The following is a 21300-nucleotide window of genomic DNA, read 5'->3' as shown; positions in this document are numbered from 1 at the left end:
CTGCGAGCATGGTGCTACCATCACAGGAGGGCTGGTCAGGTACCTCTTGAGGTCTTGGAACGCTTCGTCGGCCTCCTGAGTCCATTCAAACGGGCCCTTCTTCTTCATCAGCTTGAAGAAGGGAAGAGCGCGTTCCCCCAGCTTGGAGATGAAGCGCCCTAGCGCGGTTACCGCCTGGCAAGCTTCTGCATTTCCCTGAGAGTTTGCGGCGGACTCATGTCTTCAATTGCCTTGACCTTCTCTGGGTTGGCCTCGATCCCTCTGCGTGACACGAGGAAACCCAGAAGCTTGCCAGAGGGTACACCAAACACGCACTTCTCTGGGTTGAGCCGCAAGTCCACTTCGCGCAGGCTCGCGAATATATCTTCCAGGTCTTGTATCAGGGTCTTCGCCTCCCGAGAATTTACCACTATGTCATTGACGTACGCCTCAGCGTTCCTCCCGAGCTGCCGGCCTAAAGTGATGTGCATCAGCCGCTGCAAGGTTGCGCCCGCGTTGCGCAATCCGAATGGCATGCAGGTGTAGCAGTACACCCCGCACAGGGTCAGAAAAGCCGTCTTCTCCGCATCTTCGACCACCATCTTGATTTGATGATAGCCTGAGAAGGCATCCAAGAAGCACAACATGTCACACTCAGCGGTAGAGTCGACGGTCTGGTCGATGCGGGGGAGTGGGAATGGATCCTGTGGGCAGGCCTTGTTGAGGTTGGTAAACTCAACACACATGCGCTCCTTCCCCCCTTTCTTCGGCACAACGACTGGGTTCACCAGCCACTCCGGGTATCAAACCTCGCGAGTGACTCCCGCAGCCTCCAACTTGCGGGTTTCCTGGATGATGAAAGCTTGCTTCTCGGTGGATTGCCGCCTCGCCTTTTGCTTTACTGGGCGCATGTTGGGACATATGTTCAGGTGGTGTTCGATCACCTGCCTGGGGACCCCCGCCAGTTGCTTGGGCTCCCACACAAATACCTCCTTGTTTGCGTGCGGGAACTTCACCAGGGTCTCCTCTTGTTCGCGATCCAGATTGGTGCCTATGGTGAAGGTGGCTCCTGAGGACCCGTCCTTGTCGACTGGTATTTGCTTGGTTTCCGCCTTGTCTTGGGTGAACAACTGCTTCTTCTTGGTGGGCATAGCCCCCTTAGTTTTGAGGGGGTCGGCACCGGCGGGCTGCGCCGCTGCGGCAGTCTTGAAGGCGAGCTTGAGCGCATGCAGAGCATCCTTTGCATCTCTGGCTACGGTGAGGACACCACTGCTCCCAGGCATTTTCATCAGGTTGTAAGCCGGGTGGGTTGCTGCCATGAACTGGGCCAACGCTGGGTAGCCGAGGATGGCATTGTACGGGAGGTCGATGCGGGCAGCGTCGAAGTTGACCAGCTCCGTGCGGAAGTTGGCTTGGGTGCCGAACATCACCGGGAGGTGGATCTGCCCCAGAGAGCCGGCGGGGCTGCCCCCGACGCCCGAAAAGGGTTGGCTGGGTCAGAGCCGCTCCAGCGGCACATGGAGGAGGCTGAAGGCCTCGATCAAGAGCACATTGAGGCCGGCTCCGCCGTCGATGAGGGTCCTGGTGACGGCCACCTGGCAGATAGTGGGAGTGCACAGCATCAGGAGTACGCCCGAGCAAGCGGTGTTGGCGGGGTGATCATCCAGGCTGAAGGTCAAGTCGGCCTTGGGTGACGCCCATCCTGGAGGAGCTGAGCGGCGAGTCTGGGCAGCGCCGACCTGACGGATGACCGACTTAACGTAGCGACTCGAGGGCAGTGCTTGGGAGCCACCAAGGAGTGCCGCGACGACCGGGAGCGCTGGGGCTGCGTGATGGGCGAGGAAGAGGCCGCGGAGCTCCTCCCAGCAATTTACTGAAGATGCTGGCAAATGGAGCAGCCACATGCACGGGACGCCGGTGAGCGCCATGGGCAGCCAGTTGGCCATGACCTGGCCATCGCCTCCAGCCTTGAGGACGGCCTCCTCGTACACTAGCAGGAAAGCTAGCGGGTCCGCCATGCCATCGTAGTGCGGCGGCATCTCTGGCTTGAACTTGTTCGGCCACCGCACCTGCCGCAGGGCGGGGGTCAGTGCCGGAGCCCCCGGGGCCCCGGGCTAGCCTCCGCAGTCGGAGCGGGTGGCACATTTCCGGCCATGGTGGCGAAGCGCGAGGTTGATGGAGAATGAGCCGCTGACAAGAAGAGCTCCGGCGCACCCCTACCTGGCACGCCAAATGTCAGATTACGGGTTTCAGCAGACCCTTGAGGTTTGAACTCTGGGGTGCGCACGGAGATCGCTCCCCTACCAACTCATGTCTCGTCGCCTCGCAAGGGATCTAGGCTAGCGAAGATGAACAACACAAGATACACGAGGTTTATACTGGTTCAGGCCACCATTGTGGTGTAATACCCTACTCCAGTGTGTGGTGTGGTGGATTGCCTCTGGGGTTGATGATGAACAATACAAGGGAAGAACAGCCTCACGAGGGGTGTTCTTGGCGGAGCTGTTGCCTCTTGGGAAGGATTGGATCCAGATCCCCTTCTACTGTGGTGGCTAGTCCTATTTATAGAGTAAGGCCCTGGTCCTCTTCCCAAATATTGAGCGGGAAGGGCGCCAACAGTCGGCCATTTTGAAGGGGAACATCTAGTACACTTATCCTGACTAAAGTTGGTCCTCGCTTTCTAAAGGCTCTAACGATGACGCCATCTTGGGCTCCATGGTGACCTCCATCCTGCAGTTCTGCTGGTCTTGGTCTTGTTGCACCGAAATGGTAGCCTTTGCCTGATGCCTTGGCCTGTGCTTGCTCCCTTTGCACCAAAGGGGAAACAAGGACACTGCGCAGGCCGGCGCCCGCGTGGCGCCCGCCTGGCCTCGATCGTCATGGCTTGCGTCACGGGCACCTCACGAGGAACCCCCGCCTTGATCTCTCCGGCTCCTTGCGAGCCTTCCTGACGAGGTTACGCCTGAGGAACCTGTCTGTCGTCCGCCCCGCGAGGTTTGGCCCCTCGCGAGGGTCTTGAGCTTGAGTTGATGAAGATGGGCCATATTGGGCCACTCCTTGAGCCACGCCGCGGGCCGGAGGCAGGCAAGTCTGGGTACCCCCGCTCCCAGAACGCCGACAGACAGCGGTCCGGATTGTTTGCGCGCTTGGTCCGGCCCGGCTCGCGAGGGGCTCGCGAGGGGGGGCAGCTGACGCTAACTTTGGACGCAAAGCCGAAATCAGAACGCGAGAAATTGCTCGAACAAGACTAAGCACCCCTTCCCCAAACACACGCAAGTCTCAAGCTCAAATCCAACTTAAATTCAAATCGAAGAAACTTAACAACAGAGAAAAAGGCAAAAGGCAAAGGCCGTGTCTGGCACCTAATCTAGTCTTTGACGTCTTCTCACCAGCGCGGAGCTAAGTGCTGCCACTGGGCATGGGCGGGAGCCCCCGAGGCCCAAGGGCGGCTCTTCGAAGACTCCGGGGCATGTACAGCCCCAACTCATTATTATGTGAGAGTGTCACGGGCGGCGAGCTTCACAGGCACTGGGCCTTCTTCACAGGTACCGGCCTTGGTTCATATCCCCAGACGAGGGCCTCACCTTGCGCCACACTCTACCGCCATCGACGGCGACCAGAGACCAAGGACGACGCCGATGGGATAGAGCGGTCGCCAGTGGTTCCCCCGACGACCACGGGTCCTCTACCGGGGGCAGGCCCTGAGGCACCTCCCCGGCAGAGGGCCAATCTCCTGGGAACGCCTTGCTCCGAGCGCCGCGGGGGCGAGCTCGGATCTCGGTCCCTCTCCTGCAGCCCCCGGCGCCCTCCTCCTACGGGGTAGGAGGCTGCAACATTGGTGCAACCATCTGTTGCGGCGACCTGTACCTCCCGCGACCCATGGTTAGCATAAGCTTGCTCCTGAGGAATTAGCGGTACCCGATAGTTGCGGCCGCGAGCGCGGTCGTCGAGGCTCTCTTGGGGTTCCTGAAAGAGCTCGGCTTTTGGCGTCTCTTCTCCCCAGCCTGGCCCGAGGAACGAGCTATGGTCTTCTTCCAGTGCGTATTCTTGATCCATCATGTCGGGCACATAGGCTTCTGGGGCCGCCGCCCCAAAGGCCTCGCCGTAGCGCCCCACGCGCCACGCGGTCCGGCTTGAAACATCGTCTTGGGGGAGGTAGCACGATGGCTCGCCTAGGCCACAGGCGGAGGCATGCGCTCCCTTGCCGGCCGGAGGTGGAGCCAGCACAGCATGTCGCCCGGCGCGGACGGCCAAGTTGGAGTTGAGGAGGCCTTGGAATCCGCCCGGAGCTGCGCGGGCACGTATGGGGCCACCATACGGCCCGCCCTGGATCTGGGGTGGCAGCGACACAGAAGGGAGGTGCTCCCGAGGCAGCGGCGGCCAGGAGCTCGGCGACACGCTCCAACAGCACGTCGTGGCCGCTTTCCTGTAGCCTGCACCGCAGCAACTCTCAGGCCACCGTGAGCGTGGCCCTTGAGTTCGCCTGCTCCCATCGGGTGTGCGGCGCCGTGGCCGCGGCGTGGCTTGAGGCCCTTGCTCCTGATCACACCTACCGCGGTGTGAAGGCAGGCAACACTTGGCCACGTCGCCCGCACCCCACAGCGCCCTGCGGAGCGCGAGCTGCCTAGGGCATGAGGTTGAGATCGCCTCGGATAGGCAGTGCCGCGTGGGAGGGCCACGCCGTCCAACGGTCGGCATTGGTCATCGGGTCGCTGGACATGGAGACGACGAAGCGATGGGGCGCGAGGTGGTGGCAGAAGGGATTCTGGCACACCCCTACCTGGCGCGCCAAATGTCAGATTTCAGGTTCCGTCAAACCCTTGAGGTTCGAACTCTGGGGTGCGCGCGAAGATCTCTCCTCTACCAACTCACGTCTCGAAGCCTCGCAAGGAATCTAGGCTAGAAAGATGAACACACAAGGGACACGAGGTTTATACTGGTTCAGGCCACCATTGTGGTGTAATACCCTACTCCAGTGTGTGGTGTGGTGGATCGCCCCAGGGGCTGATGTTGAACAATACAAGGGAAGAACAGCCTCGTGAGGGATGTTCTTGTGGTGGTGTCGATGAACTCCGTCCCCCCTTCACGATGGGTGGCTAGTCCTATATATATAGATAGGCCCTGGTCCTCTTCACAAATATTGAGCGGGAAGGGCGCCAACAATTGGCCATTTTGAAGGGGAACATCTAGTACACTTATCCGGACTAAAGTTGGTCTTCGACTGCCAAAGACTCTGACGATGACGCCGCCTTGGGCTCCATAGTGACCTCCATCCTACTGCTCTGCTGGTCTTGGTCTTGTTGCACCGAAATGGTAACCTTTGCCTGATGCCTTGGCCTCTGCTTGCTCCCTTTGCACCAAAGAGGAAACAACGACACTGCGCAGGCCGGCGCCCACCTGGTGCCTGCCTGGCCTCAATCATCATGGTTTGCGTCACGGGCACCTCGCGAGGTACCCCTGCCTTGATCTCTCCGCCTCCTCGCGAGCCTGCCTGACGAGGCTGCTCCTGAGGAAGCTTCTCTCGTCCGCCCCGCGAGGCTTGGCCCCTCGCGAGGGTCTTGAGCTTGAGTTGATGAAGATGGGCCACACTGGGCCACTGCTTGAGCCATGCCGCAGGCCGCAGGCAGGCAAGTCTGGGGACCCCATTCCCAGAACGCCGACATCCGTATAGGAAGCCCCCAGGTATAGTGAGCACGCGTAGTGCGGCCAGAGCGATCAAAGCATTCGTACAGTATTTAAGGCTTTATGTGAAAAAGGTAAAGAGGGCGAGAAAGGAAGAAGGAGGACATAATTGAAAGAGTGGAGGTAAGGAGACGAACACTGAGTTTGACACTAGGCGTAGAATCTTCGAACTCTGGCCGCGTTCCATGGGTTTGGCTCGAGTCTGTTATCAGATGTATTGCACGGATGGCATGCTCCTCTGGTGAGAACTTTATCAATGATGAAGGGACCCTCCCACTTGGGTTTGAGATTGTCCTTCTTCTTCTCCGGTAGGCGTAGAACTAGTTCGCCAACGTTATAAGTTTTGGCCCGTACCTATCTGCTTTGATACCTTCGAGCCTACTGCTGATAGAATGCGAAACGGGCTTTTGCGATGTCACGCTCCTCCTCCAGGGCATCTAAGTTGTCCTACCGATCTAGTTCGGCTTCCTTCTCTTCGTACATGCGCACGCGAGGTGAGTCATGGATTATGTCGCAGGGTAGCATTGCTTCTGCGCCGTACACCATAAAAAATGGTGTGTATACGGTGGTACGATTTGGCGTGGTCCACAACCCCCAAAGTACGGAGTCGAGCTCCTCGACCCAATGCATGCCTGATTCCTTCAAGGATCGCACTAGTCTGGGTTTGATGCCGCTCATGATGAGACCATTTGCACGTTCGACATGACCATTTGTTTGGGGTTGATATACAGAGGCGTAGTCGAGCTTGATGCCCATGTTGCCGCACCAAGTTTTCACCTCATCGGCTGTGAAATTTGAGCCATTGTCAGTGACGATGCTGTGGGGGACGTCGTAGCAGTGTACAACCCCTGATATGAAGTCTATCACTGGTCCGGATTTGGCCATTTTAACTGGTTTGGCTTCTATCCATTTGGTGAACTTGTCCACCATGACCAATAAGTATTTTTTCTTATGGCTTCCCCCTTTGAGGGGTCCGACCATATCCAGCCCCCAGACCACGAAGGGCCAAGTTATGGGGAATGTTTGGAGAGCGGTAGGGGGCATATGGCTTTGATTGGCGAAGAGTTGGCAACCGACACAATGTTGGACAAGGTCCTGTGCATCGGCCCGGGCTGTCGGCCAGTAAAAACCTGTACGGAAGGCCTTTCTTACAAGTGCCCGAGCTGCCGAGTGGTGCCCGCCGAGTCCGGCATGGATTTTGGCTAAGAGCTGCCACCTTTCCTCCTCGGAGATGCATCTTTGGAGCACTCTGGTGGCGCTTTTCTTATAGAGCTCTCCCTCATGGACTTTGTAGGCCTTAGAACATCGCACAATACAAAGTGCCTCATTTTGGTCCTCGGGGAGCTCTTGCCTATTTAGGTAGGCTAAGAAGGGCTCAGTCCACGGGGCAATGACAGCCATGATTTCGTTGGACGAAGGTGTTATTTAGGTGGCAGAGCCTCCGATTACATCAGATGGTTCGGAATTTGGGGTTGTGTTCGAAGCCAGGCTGGTATTGCCGGACTCCCCTTCCCATACCACGGATGGCTTGAACAACCTTTCCAAGAAGATATTAGGTGGGATGGGGTCGCGTTTAGCGCCGATGCGGGCAAGGACATCCGCCGCTTGATTGTTTTCTCGGACCACATGGTGGAATTCGAGCCCCTTAAACTGAGCTGATATTTTGAGGACGGCATTACGGTAGGCCGCCATTTTCGGATCCTTGGCATCGAAGTCTCCATTTACTTGTGATATTGCGAGGTTCGAGTCCCCACGCACTTCTATGCGTTGGATGCCTATGGAGACTGCCATCCGAAGACCATGCAACAGAGTCTCATATTCGGCCGCATTGTTGGAGTCTGTGTATAATATTTGGAGTACATATTGGACCGTGTCTCCGGTGGGGGATGTCAGGACAACACCCGCTCCCAGTCCGGCCAACATTTTAGAGCCGTCGAAGTGCATGTTCCAATTGGAGTAGGCGACGTACTCTTTAGGGAGTTCAGCTTCTGTCCATTCGGCGACAAAGGCAGCCAGTACTTGCGACTTGATGGCTCGCCGTGGTTTGTATGTAATATTGAACGGAAGGAGCTCGATAGCCCATTTGGCAATCGGGCCCGTAGCGTCGCGGTTATTTATTATGTCATTGAGTGGTACTTCGGAGGCCACCGTAATCGAACACTCTTGAAAGTAGTGTCGTAGCTTCTGGGATGCCATGTAGACCGCGTATGCTATCTTTTGATAGTGTGGGTATCAGGATTTGCATGGAGTGAGGACAGTGGACACATAATATACTGGCTTTTGGAGCAGGAACTTGTGTCCGTCTGCTTCTCGTTCGATGACGAGCACTGCGCTTACAACCTGGTGTGTTGTAGCTATGTATAATAGCATTGGTTCGACAGTATTTGGCGCGGCAGGACTGGATTGCTGGCCAATAGGGCCTTTATTTCTTCCAGTCCGGTCGTGGCCGCATCCATCCACTCGAAGTGTTCGGTGCACCGAAGAAGGCGATAAAGAGGTAGTGCCTTTTCTCCTAATCGGGAGATATAGCGGCTTAAGGCAGCCACACATTCAGTTAGTTTCTAGATCTGCTTGAGGTCTATTAGGATAGCCAATTGTGACAGAGCTTGGATTTTTGCCGGATTTGCTTCGATTCCTCTATTGAAAACAATGAAGTCGAGCAACTTCCCTGAGGGTACACCGAAGACAATTTTTTTTGGGTTGAGCTTGATGGCGTACGTTCGGAGGTTGTCGAACGTTAGTCTCAAGTCATCTATTAGAGTTTCGACGTGTCTTGTTTTGATGACCACGTCGTCCATGTATGCCTCCACTGTTTTGTCGATTTGCTTCTCCAGGCATGTCTGAGTCATGCGTTGATAGGTTGCGCCGGCGTTTTTGAGCCCGAAAGGCATAGTGTTGAAATAGAAGGGGCCATATGGCGTTATGAAGGCTGTTGCGGCTTGGTCGGATTCTGCCATCTTTATCTGATGGTATCCGGAGTATGCGTCGAGGAAACACAGTGAGTCGTGTCCTGCGGTGACGTCAATGATTTGGTCAATGCGAGGGAGGGGGAAGGGATCCTTAGGGCAAGCCTTATTGAGGTCTTTGAAATCGATACATAGGCGCCATGATTTTCCTTCTTTAGTACCATTACCAGGTTTGCTAGCCAATCCGGGTGTTTTACATCTCTGATGAATCCGGCCTCGAGTAGCTTGGCTAGCTCTTCTCCCATGGCTTGCCACTTAGGCTCTGAGAAGCGCCTAAGAGTCTGCTTGACTGGCTTGTATCCTTTCAGAATATTGAGGCTGTGTTCGGCCAGCCTGCGTGGGATGCCCGGCATGTCTGAAGGATGCCAGGGGAAAATGTCCCAATTCTCACGTAGGAAATCTCGTAGTGCGGCGTCCATTGTGGGGTTCAACTGTGTCCCAATGGCAGTTGTCTTTGTGGGGTCCATTGGGTGGACCTGGAATTTGACTATCTCGTCAGCGGGCTTGAAATAGGTGGACTTGGGTCGCTTGTCGAGTATCACATCGTCTCTGTCCACTGTGGTGTGCAGCGTTGTAAGTTCTTCGGCCGCGAGGGCTTCGGATAATGCCTCCAGGGCTAGTGCGGCAGTTTTATTTTCGGTGCGGAGTGCGATGTTCGGGTCACTAGCTAGAGTGATAATTCCATTGGGTCTGGGCATCTTGAGCTTCATGTACTCGTAATGGGGTATAGCTTGAAAGCTCGTGAATGCGTCCCGCCCTAAGAGGGCGCGGTATCCACTGCTAAATGGGGCTACTTGGAACGTGATTTCTTCGGACCTGTAATTCTCCGGCGTGCCGAATACCACATCCAGTGTGATTTTTCCCGCACACCGTGCCTCCCGACAAGGGATGATTCCCCTGAAGGTCGTGCTGCTTCGCTCGATGCGGCTCTTGTCAATTTACATCTTCTTGAGGGTTTCCTTGTAGATGAGGTTTAATCCGCTTCCGCCGTCCATGAGCACTTTAGTGAGCTGGAAACCATCCACGATTGGACTAAGGACCAAGGCGGCTGGTGCCCGGACTGTTCGAAATTGAGGTTCGTCACTGGCATTGAAAGTTATGGCTGTGTCGTTCCACGGATTTATTGTTGCCACATGGCAAACATCGGTGAGACTGCGTTGAGCTTGCTTGCGCCTATTATTTGAGGCGAAAGTCTCGAAGACTGTCAATACCGCATTGTTATTTCCAGCGAGATGTTGCTCTGTTGTATGGTTTATGAGGAGATCCTCGCCGCTCTTTGCTACCTGCCGGAGTATCCAACATGCTCTAAGGCTATGCGTTGGTGTGGTATCCGGTGTGCTGTGAATTTTGCATGGCCCATTGAGACATTCCTCCAATACAGTTCCACGCCTTGCAGCGGGCTTTGGTTTTTTGGTAATTGAATCGGGTAACTTACAGGAGTTTAGTGAGAGCCGGATTATCCCAGAAATTCGTTTGGGTTTTCCAGGCGCTTTCCATCGCGTAGTACTTCTGCACTATGGTTGCTAAGTCAGCAAAGTTTTCTATGTCACGGTGACTTATAGCATTGAGGATCCCTTTGTCCGTGCAGTTTCTGCAAAAGAGGGAGACTGCGTCTTCCTCGCGACAGTCCTTGACCTTGTTTATCACAAGGAGGAATCTGGCCCAGTAATGATGTACTGTCTCTTGGGGCTCTTGTCTGATATGCGAAAGATTGAATAAATTTGGGTGGGTGGGTGGATTTAAATCTGAATCCTGACCCAATCTGAGACCCAGGGGCAAAGAAGCTTCCGAGCTTAGAGGCTCGGCCTCCGGGATGTTGCCCTATTTCTTCGGCCCGCCGCCCGATTCAAAATTCAGGGTTTGGGTCATGTCCTCCCGCGAGTGGGTGTCCGGCTCAGAGAGCTCGGAAATCCGGACATAGTTTGTCCTCAAAATAGAGGGAGAATTCGTACGATGCTCTTCCACTACCGCTATCTCAAGGGTGACCGGCAGAGAGTAAATCTCCCTTTGGTCGGGTTTAAGCCCGATCCGGTCATAGTCCATAGCAACGCCCAGAGCAGCAATGCGATCCAAGATCTCATTAAGGGAGGAGAGCTCCATTGGGTCCATCTGTTCGGTGAGTTCCGAATCGACGTGGAGGCTGTTTTTGCTGACCTGAGAAGTCATCGTTGGTGCGGCAACCGATCGGGTGGTCATGACGAAGCTGCCCAGCCGGAGAGTATGGCCTAGAGCCAGGGATCCCCCAGAGGTGATGTTGTCCTTGACAACGAGACAAGCCATCAAGCCTTATTGCAACGACACAGTGGAACTCTCAGTGAAAGCACCCCAATGTCGGTGTCAAAACCGGCAGATCTCGAGTAGGGGGTCCCGAACTGTGCGCCTAAGGCTAATGGTAACAGGAGGCAGGGGACACGATGTTTTACCCAAGTTCGGGCCCTGTTGATGGAGGTAATACCCTACTTCCTGCTTGATTGATCTTGATGATATGAGTGTTACAAGAGTTGATCTACCACGAGATCGTAGAGGCCAAACCCTAGAGGCTAGCCTATGATTATGATTGTTGTTGTCCTACAGACCAAATCCTTCGGTTTATATAGACACCGGAGGGGGCTAGGGTTACACAGAGTTGGTTACAGAGAAGGAGATCTAAACATCCGAATCGCCACGCTTGCCTTCCACGCAAAGGAGAGTCCCGTCCGGATACGGGACGATGTCTTCAATCTTGTATCTTCATAGTCCAACAGTCCGGCCAATGTATGTAGTCCGGCTGTCCGGATACCCCCTAATCCAGGAATCCCTCAACGGCCACATACGTATATACGGTCGGGGTCTCGAACGCCTACTCGCGCATACATACGGCCAGGGCTCATGTACATGGCTGGGTCGGAACGGAGAAACATCGTCGTCGTCGTGTTCATGGGGAGCCAACCGGCTTGGTCGGAACGGAATGTGTCGTCGTGTTCATTGGGAGGGCTTGGACGGAACAACCGATGGAAACAAGGCCTGGCGTACCGCAGAACGGAGGAAACGGCCTTGTGTTCGACCAGCCACGGTCGAAACGAGATCCTGTTCATCAGGAGGGGTCTGGCGTACTGCAAAACTAAGGAAACAGACTTCTGTTGGACCTCCTACGGTCGAAACTGGGTCCTGTTGATTAGGAGGGGTGTGGCGTACCGCAAAACAGAGGAAATGGACTTGTGTTGGAGCGCTACGGTCGAAACGGGGGTCCTGTTCATCGGGAGGGGTGTGGCGTACCGCAAAACGGGACTCCACGGGATATTGTTCATCTCCACTACCGACCTCCTCCAGCCTCCACCTGCGACTGTTCATCCACGGGCTCCTGTTCATCGAGCCTCCACTTCATGCTACTCCACCGGATACTATTCAACCAACCCTCTCCACGGGCTCCTGTTCAACCACCCCTCCACGGGCTACTGTTCGTCCAGCCCTCCACTGGCTACTGTTCAACCAACCCTCCACGGGGTTGTCCTGTTCATCCAGCCCTCCACGGGGTCCAGTTCATCCAGCCCCAACCGGCTCGATCGATTGGGGTCCTGTTCATCTAGAGGCAACCATGAGGTCCTGTTCATCCACCCCACCAGGAACTATTCATCCACCCCCCCCCAAGCAACACTCACTATTCATCCACCCCCCTGCAACGCTCACTGTTCATCCAGGGGCAGCATCGATCAGCTTCAGTTAGCAGCAGTAGCGAAGGAATCGCTCGATTGCTCATGTTCAATAACGCTAGCTTGCAGTGCAATCGCTCGGGTTCAGTTAGGCGACGCCTCGCTCGGGTTCAGTTAGAGCCCAACGCCTCACACCCACACGCGTACGGTACGAGAGAAACGCGCGTCGCTCGGCCCCCGACCACCCATCGTAACCGGGAACTCCCTGATATTTTCCTCGCCCTCGCTTCTACCACGGGTTTTTCCGTCATGGACGGCCCAAAGAATGTCATGCAGCTGTGTCTCCGGCCCGCCCAGGACGAAAAGCCCATTTTCTGTCATGATTTTTTGTCATAGAAGTAGGAGCCCGCCACATCTATGATGATACTAGGTTTTGTCAAAATTATCGTCATAGAAGTGTCATAAGTATGACAGAAAAATTTCGTTCGGCCCAACGTGTCACGGATGTGTCTTTTTTTTGTAGTGTATATGGGATCACAATAGTTTTCGAGGGTAGAGTATTCAACCCAAATTTATATATTAAACACAAGGGGGGCCAAAGAATATTTGCAAGTATTAGTAGATGGGTTGTCAATTCAACCACACATGGAGATTAATTATCTGCAGCAAAGTGATCAGTAGCAAAGTAGTATGATAGTTTTGATAGTAGTAGCAACAACTATAGTAACAGTAATGGTGATAGCAGTAGTAACTTAACATAAACAATATGTAGGAAAATCATAGGCATTGGACCGGTGATTCACTGGACGATATTCATCATGAGACATTCATAACCTAGGGCGATACGACACTAGCTCCAGTTCATAAATATAATGCAGGCATGTATTACGTAAATAGTCATACGTGCTTATGGAAAGAACTTGCTTGACATCTTTTGTCCTACCCTCCCGTGGCAGCGGGTCCTATTGGAAACTAAGGGAAATTAAGGCCTCCTTTTAATAGAGAACCGGAACAAAGCATTAACAGACGGTGAATACATAAACTCCTCAAACTATGGTCATCACCGGGAGTGGTCCCGACTATTTTCACTCCAGGGTTGCTGGATCATAACACGTAGTAGGTGACTATAACTTGCAAGATCGGATCTAGAACTTGGATATAATGGTGATAACATAAACCATTCAAATCTGAAATCATGGCACCCGGGCCCTGATGTCTACCACGCAACCTTCTTATTGTAGACTCGTGTTGGGCCTCCAAGCGCAGAGTTTTGTAGGATAGTAGCAAATTTCCCTCAAGTGGATGACCTAAGGTTTATCAATCCGTGGGAGGCATAGGATGAAGATGGTCTCTCTCAAACAGCCTTGCAACCAAATAACAAAGAGTTTCTTGTGTCCCCAACACACCAATACAATGGTAAATTGTATAGGTGCACTAGTTCGGTGAAGAGATGGTGATACAAGTGCAATATGGATGGTAGATATAGGTTTTTGTAATCTGAAATTATAAAACAGCAAGGTAGCAAGTAACAAAAGTGAGCAAAAACGGTATTGCAATGATTAGAAACAAGGCCTAGGGTTCATACTTTCACTAGTGCAAGTTCTCTCAACAATGATAACATAATTAGATCATATAACAATCCCTCAACATGCAACAAAGAGTCACTCCAAAGTCACTAATAGCGGAGAACAAACGAAGAGATTATTGTAGGGTATGAAACCACCTCAAAGTTATTCTTTCTGATCGATCTATTGGGCTATTCCTATAAGTGTCACAAACTGCCCTAGAGTTCGTACTAAAATAACACCTTAAGACACACATCAACCAAAACCCAAATGTCACCTAGATACCCTAATAAGATTCATCTATTCAAACCAACACAAAGAACTTCAAAGAATGCCCCAAAGTTTCTACCGGAGAGTCAAGACGAAAACGTGTGCCAACCCCTATGCATAAGTTCACAAGGTCACAGAACCCGCAAGTTGATCACCAAAACATACATCAAGTGGATCACATGAATATCCCATTGTTACCACAGATAAGCACATGCAAGACATACACCAAGAGTTCTCAAAACCTTAAAGACTCAATCCGATAAGATAACTTCAAAGGGAAAACTCAATCCAGTACAAGAAGGTAGAAGGGGAGAAACATCATAAGATCCAACTATAGTAGCAAAGCTCGCTGTCGTGGATTTAACACGACAGATGCCCTAGCAAAAGGACTTACGTGTGGAGCCATCGCCGTTAGGTTGGCTTGAAGGGGTTAAACGGGACAAAGGACACAAAGAGTTTACCCATGTTCGACCCCTTTCAACGAGGTAAAAGCCTAGTCCTGCTTTAGGTTGTATTGCTTGGATTTCGATTACCAGGGAGCGAATGTTTCTTGAGTTAACCCACCGTCAGGTCTCACCTTTATATACACAGGTTGAGGCCTGGCGGCTTACAGAGTCCTGGACGGCTCACATAACATGTCCGTCTCCGTTTCTAACTACACTTGCCTTATAGAATAAGTTTAAACATATGGTGGCTCATCCATTTGGGCCTCAAGTCGCCTCCGGGTCTTGGGCCTTCAATAAGCTTGCTTTCTGAATAGCCATCTTCATATCTCCTTGGGCTTCTTCATCTTGAGTCGTCCGTAGCATGACCCGGCCCCTCCTGGGCGGGTCATACCTAGTAGTTATATCCCCAATATTAGGCCCCGGGTTGATTTTAACTTGTTCACATCGATCATGATCACTTAACAAAATCTCCCATCACTAATTTCTTATCAATTCATTATAACCCGCCGTGACGTCACATCTCAGAATTGTGTTAACCCATTGTGAAGTCATCTCGCATTAATTTCGCACAAGATCTAGGATATCTTCAACAGATCTTTACCTTAATAGATCTCCCAAAAATTGAGGTGTCCGCATAGCCATATCATCATTTTTCGGTCTCCTCGATTCCCGCGCATGCCAGTTATCCATCTCCTTATAAATAGGGGCAGGGGGTCCTCTTTTCCACTTTCCACTCCTACCCTCGCGTCTTCCTCTTCCTTCACGTGCAGCTCCAGCACCGTTTGAACTCCGCCGCCGCTATCTCCCGCGTCATAAACCCCGGCCGCTGCATCACCTTGAATGCGTCCAGAGATCGCCGCGCTCCTCCGCTGTTCAACAACATTAATAAGTGCTCCGACTCCCTTGTGTCAGATCTTCAGTGCTCTTCATCGTCTTCCTCTATACCATTGTAGTTTGATCTTAGTATGATATTGGGGTTGCGCGGTATCAGTTTAGCGTTCCTTTTCAATCACAGTAGATACCTTTTTGTATATAAGATCCATCCAAACACATGAGCTATTCCACTGCTGTAACTTTAGGTTTACCTTTTATTTTCCTTTTTTGAACTGCTGTAGATCCAAAGCAATAGAAATGATCTGTAAAACCTGTTTGTTCAGCACTTCGCAAAAATCTTACTCATAGGCTCATAATCATCTGTGAACGGCAACTATATAGACAACTTTATAAGATAGACCACAACACGCCATACACCATTAGACCTCCATGGCGGCTTAAGTAGCAATCCGTAACCCGCCAAATGCACGCCGGCTTAAATCTGAATCTTTTTAAACCGCCGATATTCATCAATGCTATCAAGACCCGGACACACTGAGGGAGTCCTGGATTAGGGGGTCCTCGGACAGCCGGACTATATACTTTGGCCGGACTATTGGACTATGAAGATACAAGATTGAAGACTTCGTCCCGTGTCCGGGTGGGACTCTCCTTGGCGTGGAAGGCAAGCTTGGGAATCCGGATGTGTAGATCTCCTTCTCTGTAACCGACTCTGTGTAACCCTAGCCCCCTCCGGTGTCTATATAAACCAGAGGGTTTAGTCTGTAGGACAAAAAACAATTATACCATAGGCTAACTTCTAGGGTTTAGCCTCTACGATCTCGTGGTAGATCAACTCTTGTAATACTCATATCATCAAGATCAATCAAGCAGGAAGTAGGGTATTACCTCCATCGAGAGGTCCCGAACCTGGGTAAACATCGTGTCCCCCGCCTCCTGTTACCACTAGCCTTAGACGCACAGTTCGGGACCCCCTACCCGAGATTCGCCGGTTTTGACACCGACACACACCTTGTCGGCTTAAAAATGCCTTTAACTCTTCATAACAACCCTTCATATTAATTGGGCGGCTTATCATTCGCCGTTATTTTCTTTTTAGGCCAAAAATGACTAATTTTGTCACTTCCTGCAACTGGGTTCCCTCCATTGTAATAGAGCAAACACTTACGGAATATGTTGAGACGGGTATCATAGCTGCCAAAGAGATCATCCACTGGCGTGCCCCAGAACCGGGTGTAGTCAAACCTCAACCCAAGGACAACAAGGTCATAGTATTCACTAATGATATAAACTGGGGCTTCTCTCCGCATGGGTCAATTTTTTTCCGCGATGTGCTGCATTTTCTTTCAGCTCCATCGTCAAGACATCGGACCCAACTCTATGTCTAATATCTGCAACTTCCAGGTTTTTTGTGAAGTATATCTTCAAGAAGAGCCCATCGCTGACCTCTTCAGAGAGTAGTTTTATTTTAACCGCCATAACGAGTTCACAGATGGACCCAGCCTAGAGCTTGGTCAGATTTCTATTTAGCACCAAAGATATGTAGTTTTCCCTACACCCAAACTTCCCAGTCATCCCAAAGACTAGAACCAAAATTGGTTTTACTGCCGAGAGACTTCTCCATTGGATGAGAACCCTCTGTCGGGATTCTGAGAGGACCGGCTTAGCCCCGTGCATCCCCTTCCAGGTCGGCTCACAATCACAGAACGGGCCAAGTACAGAGCCACCTTTTCAAATAAGAGCTTCGCTTGCCAATGGACTGACCGACGTCGACCTAGTCTGCTGTTGGGTCGCATGGAGAATTATACCCTTAAGACGCCGGCCCGGGTTAATGTGCACATACACCGGTGACACCAAGGATCCATTACGCCACATCTCAGTGCGTTTGGATAACAAAGGCATCAATGACATGACCAAGAGCTTGCTTGGGGCATCCTTACAGAGCTGCAGTAAAACATGGTTGAACCCTTTCTGTGTTCTTAACCTAGCTCCTTCTATAAGTGATCAATTCACAATTTTCTATTCTGTTTATATAAACTGCATATCCCTTATATTCACTTTGATTTGCACAGGCCGACTCTGATTTCTGGAAGAAGAAATTCCAAGAAAAGGAGAAGGTGGCTAAAAAACCCAGGACCAAGACCAAGGCCTCCAAAAAGCACAAGGAGAAAACTGATGCCTCAGAACTCTTTGATCTTGATGATGATGATGATCAGAGGTAGAACTGGATTCCCTCGGCTCATTCTTTATGCATCTTCTTGACGCTAAACTCTCTCAGGATGATATGAAGGCCAGCCAGGCGGTTTCCTCCGGCTCAGAGCCTTTTCCCAGACAGAAAATTCGACGTGTGACCAGGAAAGTTAGATTTTCACACCCTTTAGCTTACTTGGATCCAAACTTTCTTTTGAAGCAACAACAGCATGAGACCTGGGGCCAAACCCAGAACAGTCGGGGCGGAGAATTATCCTCCGACTTACCCAACACCCCTCCTCGCAAGCGCCAGAAAGAGGTACCTCAAACTTCAAACTCTTCTTATCCCAAGGCAGGTCTTATTCATAGTCCACTTAATCCTTCCGACCCAAACTACTAGGGACCTAATACGTCCATTTTGCATCATGCTTTGATATTGATATTTATTGCATTATGGGATGTTATTACACATTATGTCACAATAATTATGCCTTTTCTCTCTTATTTTACAAGGTTTACATGAAGAGGGAGAATGCCGGCAGCTGGAATTCTGGGCTGGAAAAGGAGCAAATATTAGAGACCTATTCTGCACAACTCCAAAAGTCCTGAAACTTCACGGAGGCAGGTTTTGGAATTAATAAAAAATACTGGTGAAATAATCAACCAGAGGGGGCCCACACCCTGGCCACGAGGGTGGGGGCGCGCCCTACCCCCTGGGCGCGCCCCGTGTCTCGTCGGCCCCCTGGCAGGCCTCTGGTGCCCATCTTTTGCTATATGAAGTCTTTCGTCCTGTAAAAAATCAAAAGGAAGCTTTCGGGATGAAATGCCACTGTCTCGAGGAAAAACCTTGGCGGAACCAATCTATGGCTCCGGAGGAGCTGTTCTATTGGGGAAACATCCACCCGGGAGGGGGAAATTGTCACCATTGTCATCACCATCGATCCTCTCATCGGGAGGGGGTCAGTCTCCATCAACATCTTCACCAGCACCATCTCCTCTCAAACCCTAGTTCATCTCTTGTATCTGATCTTTGTCTCAAAACCTCAGATTGGTACCTATGGGTTGCTAGTAGTGTTGATTACTCCTTGTAGTTGATGCTTGTTGGTTTATTCGATGGAAGATTATATGTTCAGATCCTTAAAGCATATTAATACCCCTCTGATTATGAACATGAATATGATTTGTGAGTAGTTATGTTTGTTCCTGAGGACCTGGGAGAAGTCTTGCTATTAGTAGTCATGTGAATTTGGTATTCATTCGATATTTTGATAAGATGTATGTTGTCTTTCCTCTAATGGTGTTATGTGAACGTCGACTACATGACACTTCACCATTATTTCGGCCTAGGGGAAGGCATTGGGAAGTAATAAGTAGATGATGGGTTGCTAGAGTGATAGAAGCTTAAACCCTAGTTTATGTGTTGCTTCGTAAGGGGCTGATTTGGATCCATATGTTTCTTGCTATGGTTAGGTTTACCTTAATTCTTCTTTCGTAGTTGCGGATACTTGCGAGAGTAGTTAATCATAAGTGGGATGCTTGTCCAAGGAAGGGCAGCACCCAAGCACCGGTCCACCCACATATCAAATTATTAAAGTAACAAACGCGAATCATATGAGCGTGATGAAAATTAGCTTGACGATAATGTCGGATATCGGGTTCCGGCAAAACCCTTAAGGTTCGAACTCTGGGGTGCATGCAAAGATCTTTCCCCTACCGATCCACGTTCCAACGCCTCGCTATGGATCTAAGCTACACGATGAACAACAGAAGGGACGCAAGGTTTATACTAGTTCGGGCCACCATTGTAGTGTAATACCCTACTCTAGTTTGTGGTGTGGTGGATTGCCTCAGGGGATGATGATGAACAGTACAGGGGGAAGAACTGCCTCATGAGGGGAGGAGTTCTTGTGTTGGTGTGGGTGGTTCTGGCTAAGGTTCGATTGGTCGATCCCCCTGCCTTGAGAGTGGCTAGTCCTATTTATAGAGGCCTTGGTTCTCTTCCCAAATATTGAGCGGGAAGGGAGCCAACAACGGCCATTTTGAAGCGGAACATCTAGTACAACTTATCCTGACTAAAGTTGGTCTTCGGCTGCCAAAGGCACTGGCGGTGACGTCGTCTTGGGCTCCACGGTGACCTCCATCCTGCCGCTCTGCTGGTCTTGGTCTCGTTGCACCAAAATGGTAACCTTTGCTTGATGCCTCGGTACTCCGCGCATGTGCTTGCCCTCTTTGCACCGAAGGGGAAATAAGGACACTGTGCTGGCCGGCGCCCGCCTGGTCTTGATCGTCATGGCTTACGTCATGAGCACCTCACGAGGTACCCCTGCCTTGATCTCTCCGCCTCCTCGCGAGCCTTCCTGGTGAGGCCGTTCTTGTGGAAGCCTTGCGTCGTCCGCCTCGCGAGGCTTGGCCCCTCGCAGGGTCTTGAGCTTGAGTTGATGAAGATGGGCCGTGCTGGGCCACTCCTTGAGCCACGCCATAGGCCGCAGGCAGGAAAGTCTGGGGACCCCCATTCCCAGAACACCGACAGTAGCCCCCGGGCCGAAGGCGCGCTCGGACTTAGCTTAGCAGCGAAGTGAAAGGCAAGTGCGGAGCGCCGCAGGCCCCAACAGCCTGCGGCCCTGGGCGCCGTGTGGTAGTTGATTGGACGTGGGCACCTCTTCTTCCCCATGCTACCTCGGCAACTGCACGACTTGACGAGTCCCTGCTGCATGCAAAAAGAGTCATGATTATCTACGATCGTGGAGGCTGACGGTTGGCCTCCTCTAGACTATAAGTACGGTGAGGCACGAGCCCCCGTAGTCCATCTCTTTGTGCTCTGACTGCTTCTTCTTCCTTGCTCCTCCTCCATCTTGTCGCCAATGGCACCAATCCGCCGATTCTCAGCCGAGGAGAAAGGAAAGGCCCCCCGAGAGGGGCCCGACCCGCTCCCGCCGAAGGAGCGGCTGGTCCCCGGCTGCCGTGACGAGGTTGCTCGGCCGGAGACATCGAGGCCTTGGTACGAGTGGCCACCCCTGGGTTTCCACTACCTCTGTATGCCCGGGCTGAGGGCCCTGGAGGGGAAGACGCAAAGCGGCATCGATTGCGCCGCCGGCGGCAGCGACGAGGTGTGGCGGTGCGCGCTATCGCTCCTGGAGTCCATGCCGCGGACTCCTCTCGCGAGCTCGTACTTCACGCCGCCATGCCTCCAAGCTCCTAGATACGCCTTCCTCCTTCCTTTGCCTTCGAGATGCCACCGATGGGGCCTCTTGAGCTTTGGCTGCAGCACGCCGACTGCGGTACCCCCGCGACTGGAGCGGAGGTCGAGGTCGTCGCTCCGGGCAAGGTCTACATGACCCGGGGCTGGGGCGAGATTGCCCGGGCCTGCCGAACAGGAGGTGCCCTCGTGATTCATCTCAAATATGACGGTGCCTCCCTGATACTCTTCAAGGTCTTTGACGTGGAAGGACGCTGGCTGGAGTGCTACCCGAGACGAGGAGGCCAAGACATCGACGTGGCAAGGGCTAGACCTGCCACCTGCTTCCCCAGCGGCTCCTCCAGCAGCAGCAGCAACGCTTGGGAGTCCAGCCACTCTCCCGAGCTTCTCGCGACTCCGGAGACGAGCGACGACAGCTACGAGCCCCCGAGCTCATGCTGCGCCCGGAGCAAGGCGGCTGCATCAGGCCGCTGACGCGGCTGATCTGGATGGGGTTGGCGCCGACATTTGGTGGCCCACTGTTGATGATGGCGTTGGCCATGG

The sequence above is a fragment of the Triticum dicoccoides genome, chromosome 4B (genome assembly GCF_002162155.2).
Source record: "Triticum dicoccoides isolate Atlit2015 ecotype Zavitan chromosome 4B, WEW_v2.0, whole genome shotgun sequence".
Lineage (NCBI taxonomy): Eukaryota > Viridiplantae > Streptophyta > Magnoliopsida > Poales > Poaceae > Triticum > Triticum dicoccoides.
This window is presented reverse-complemented; position numbering follows the sequence as displayed.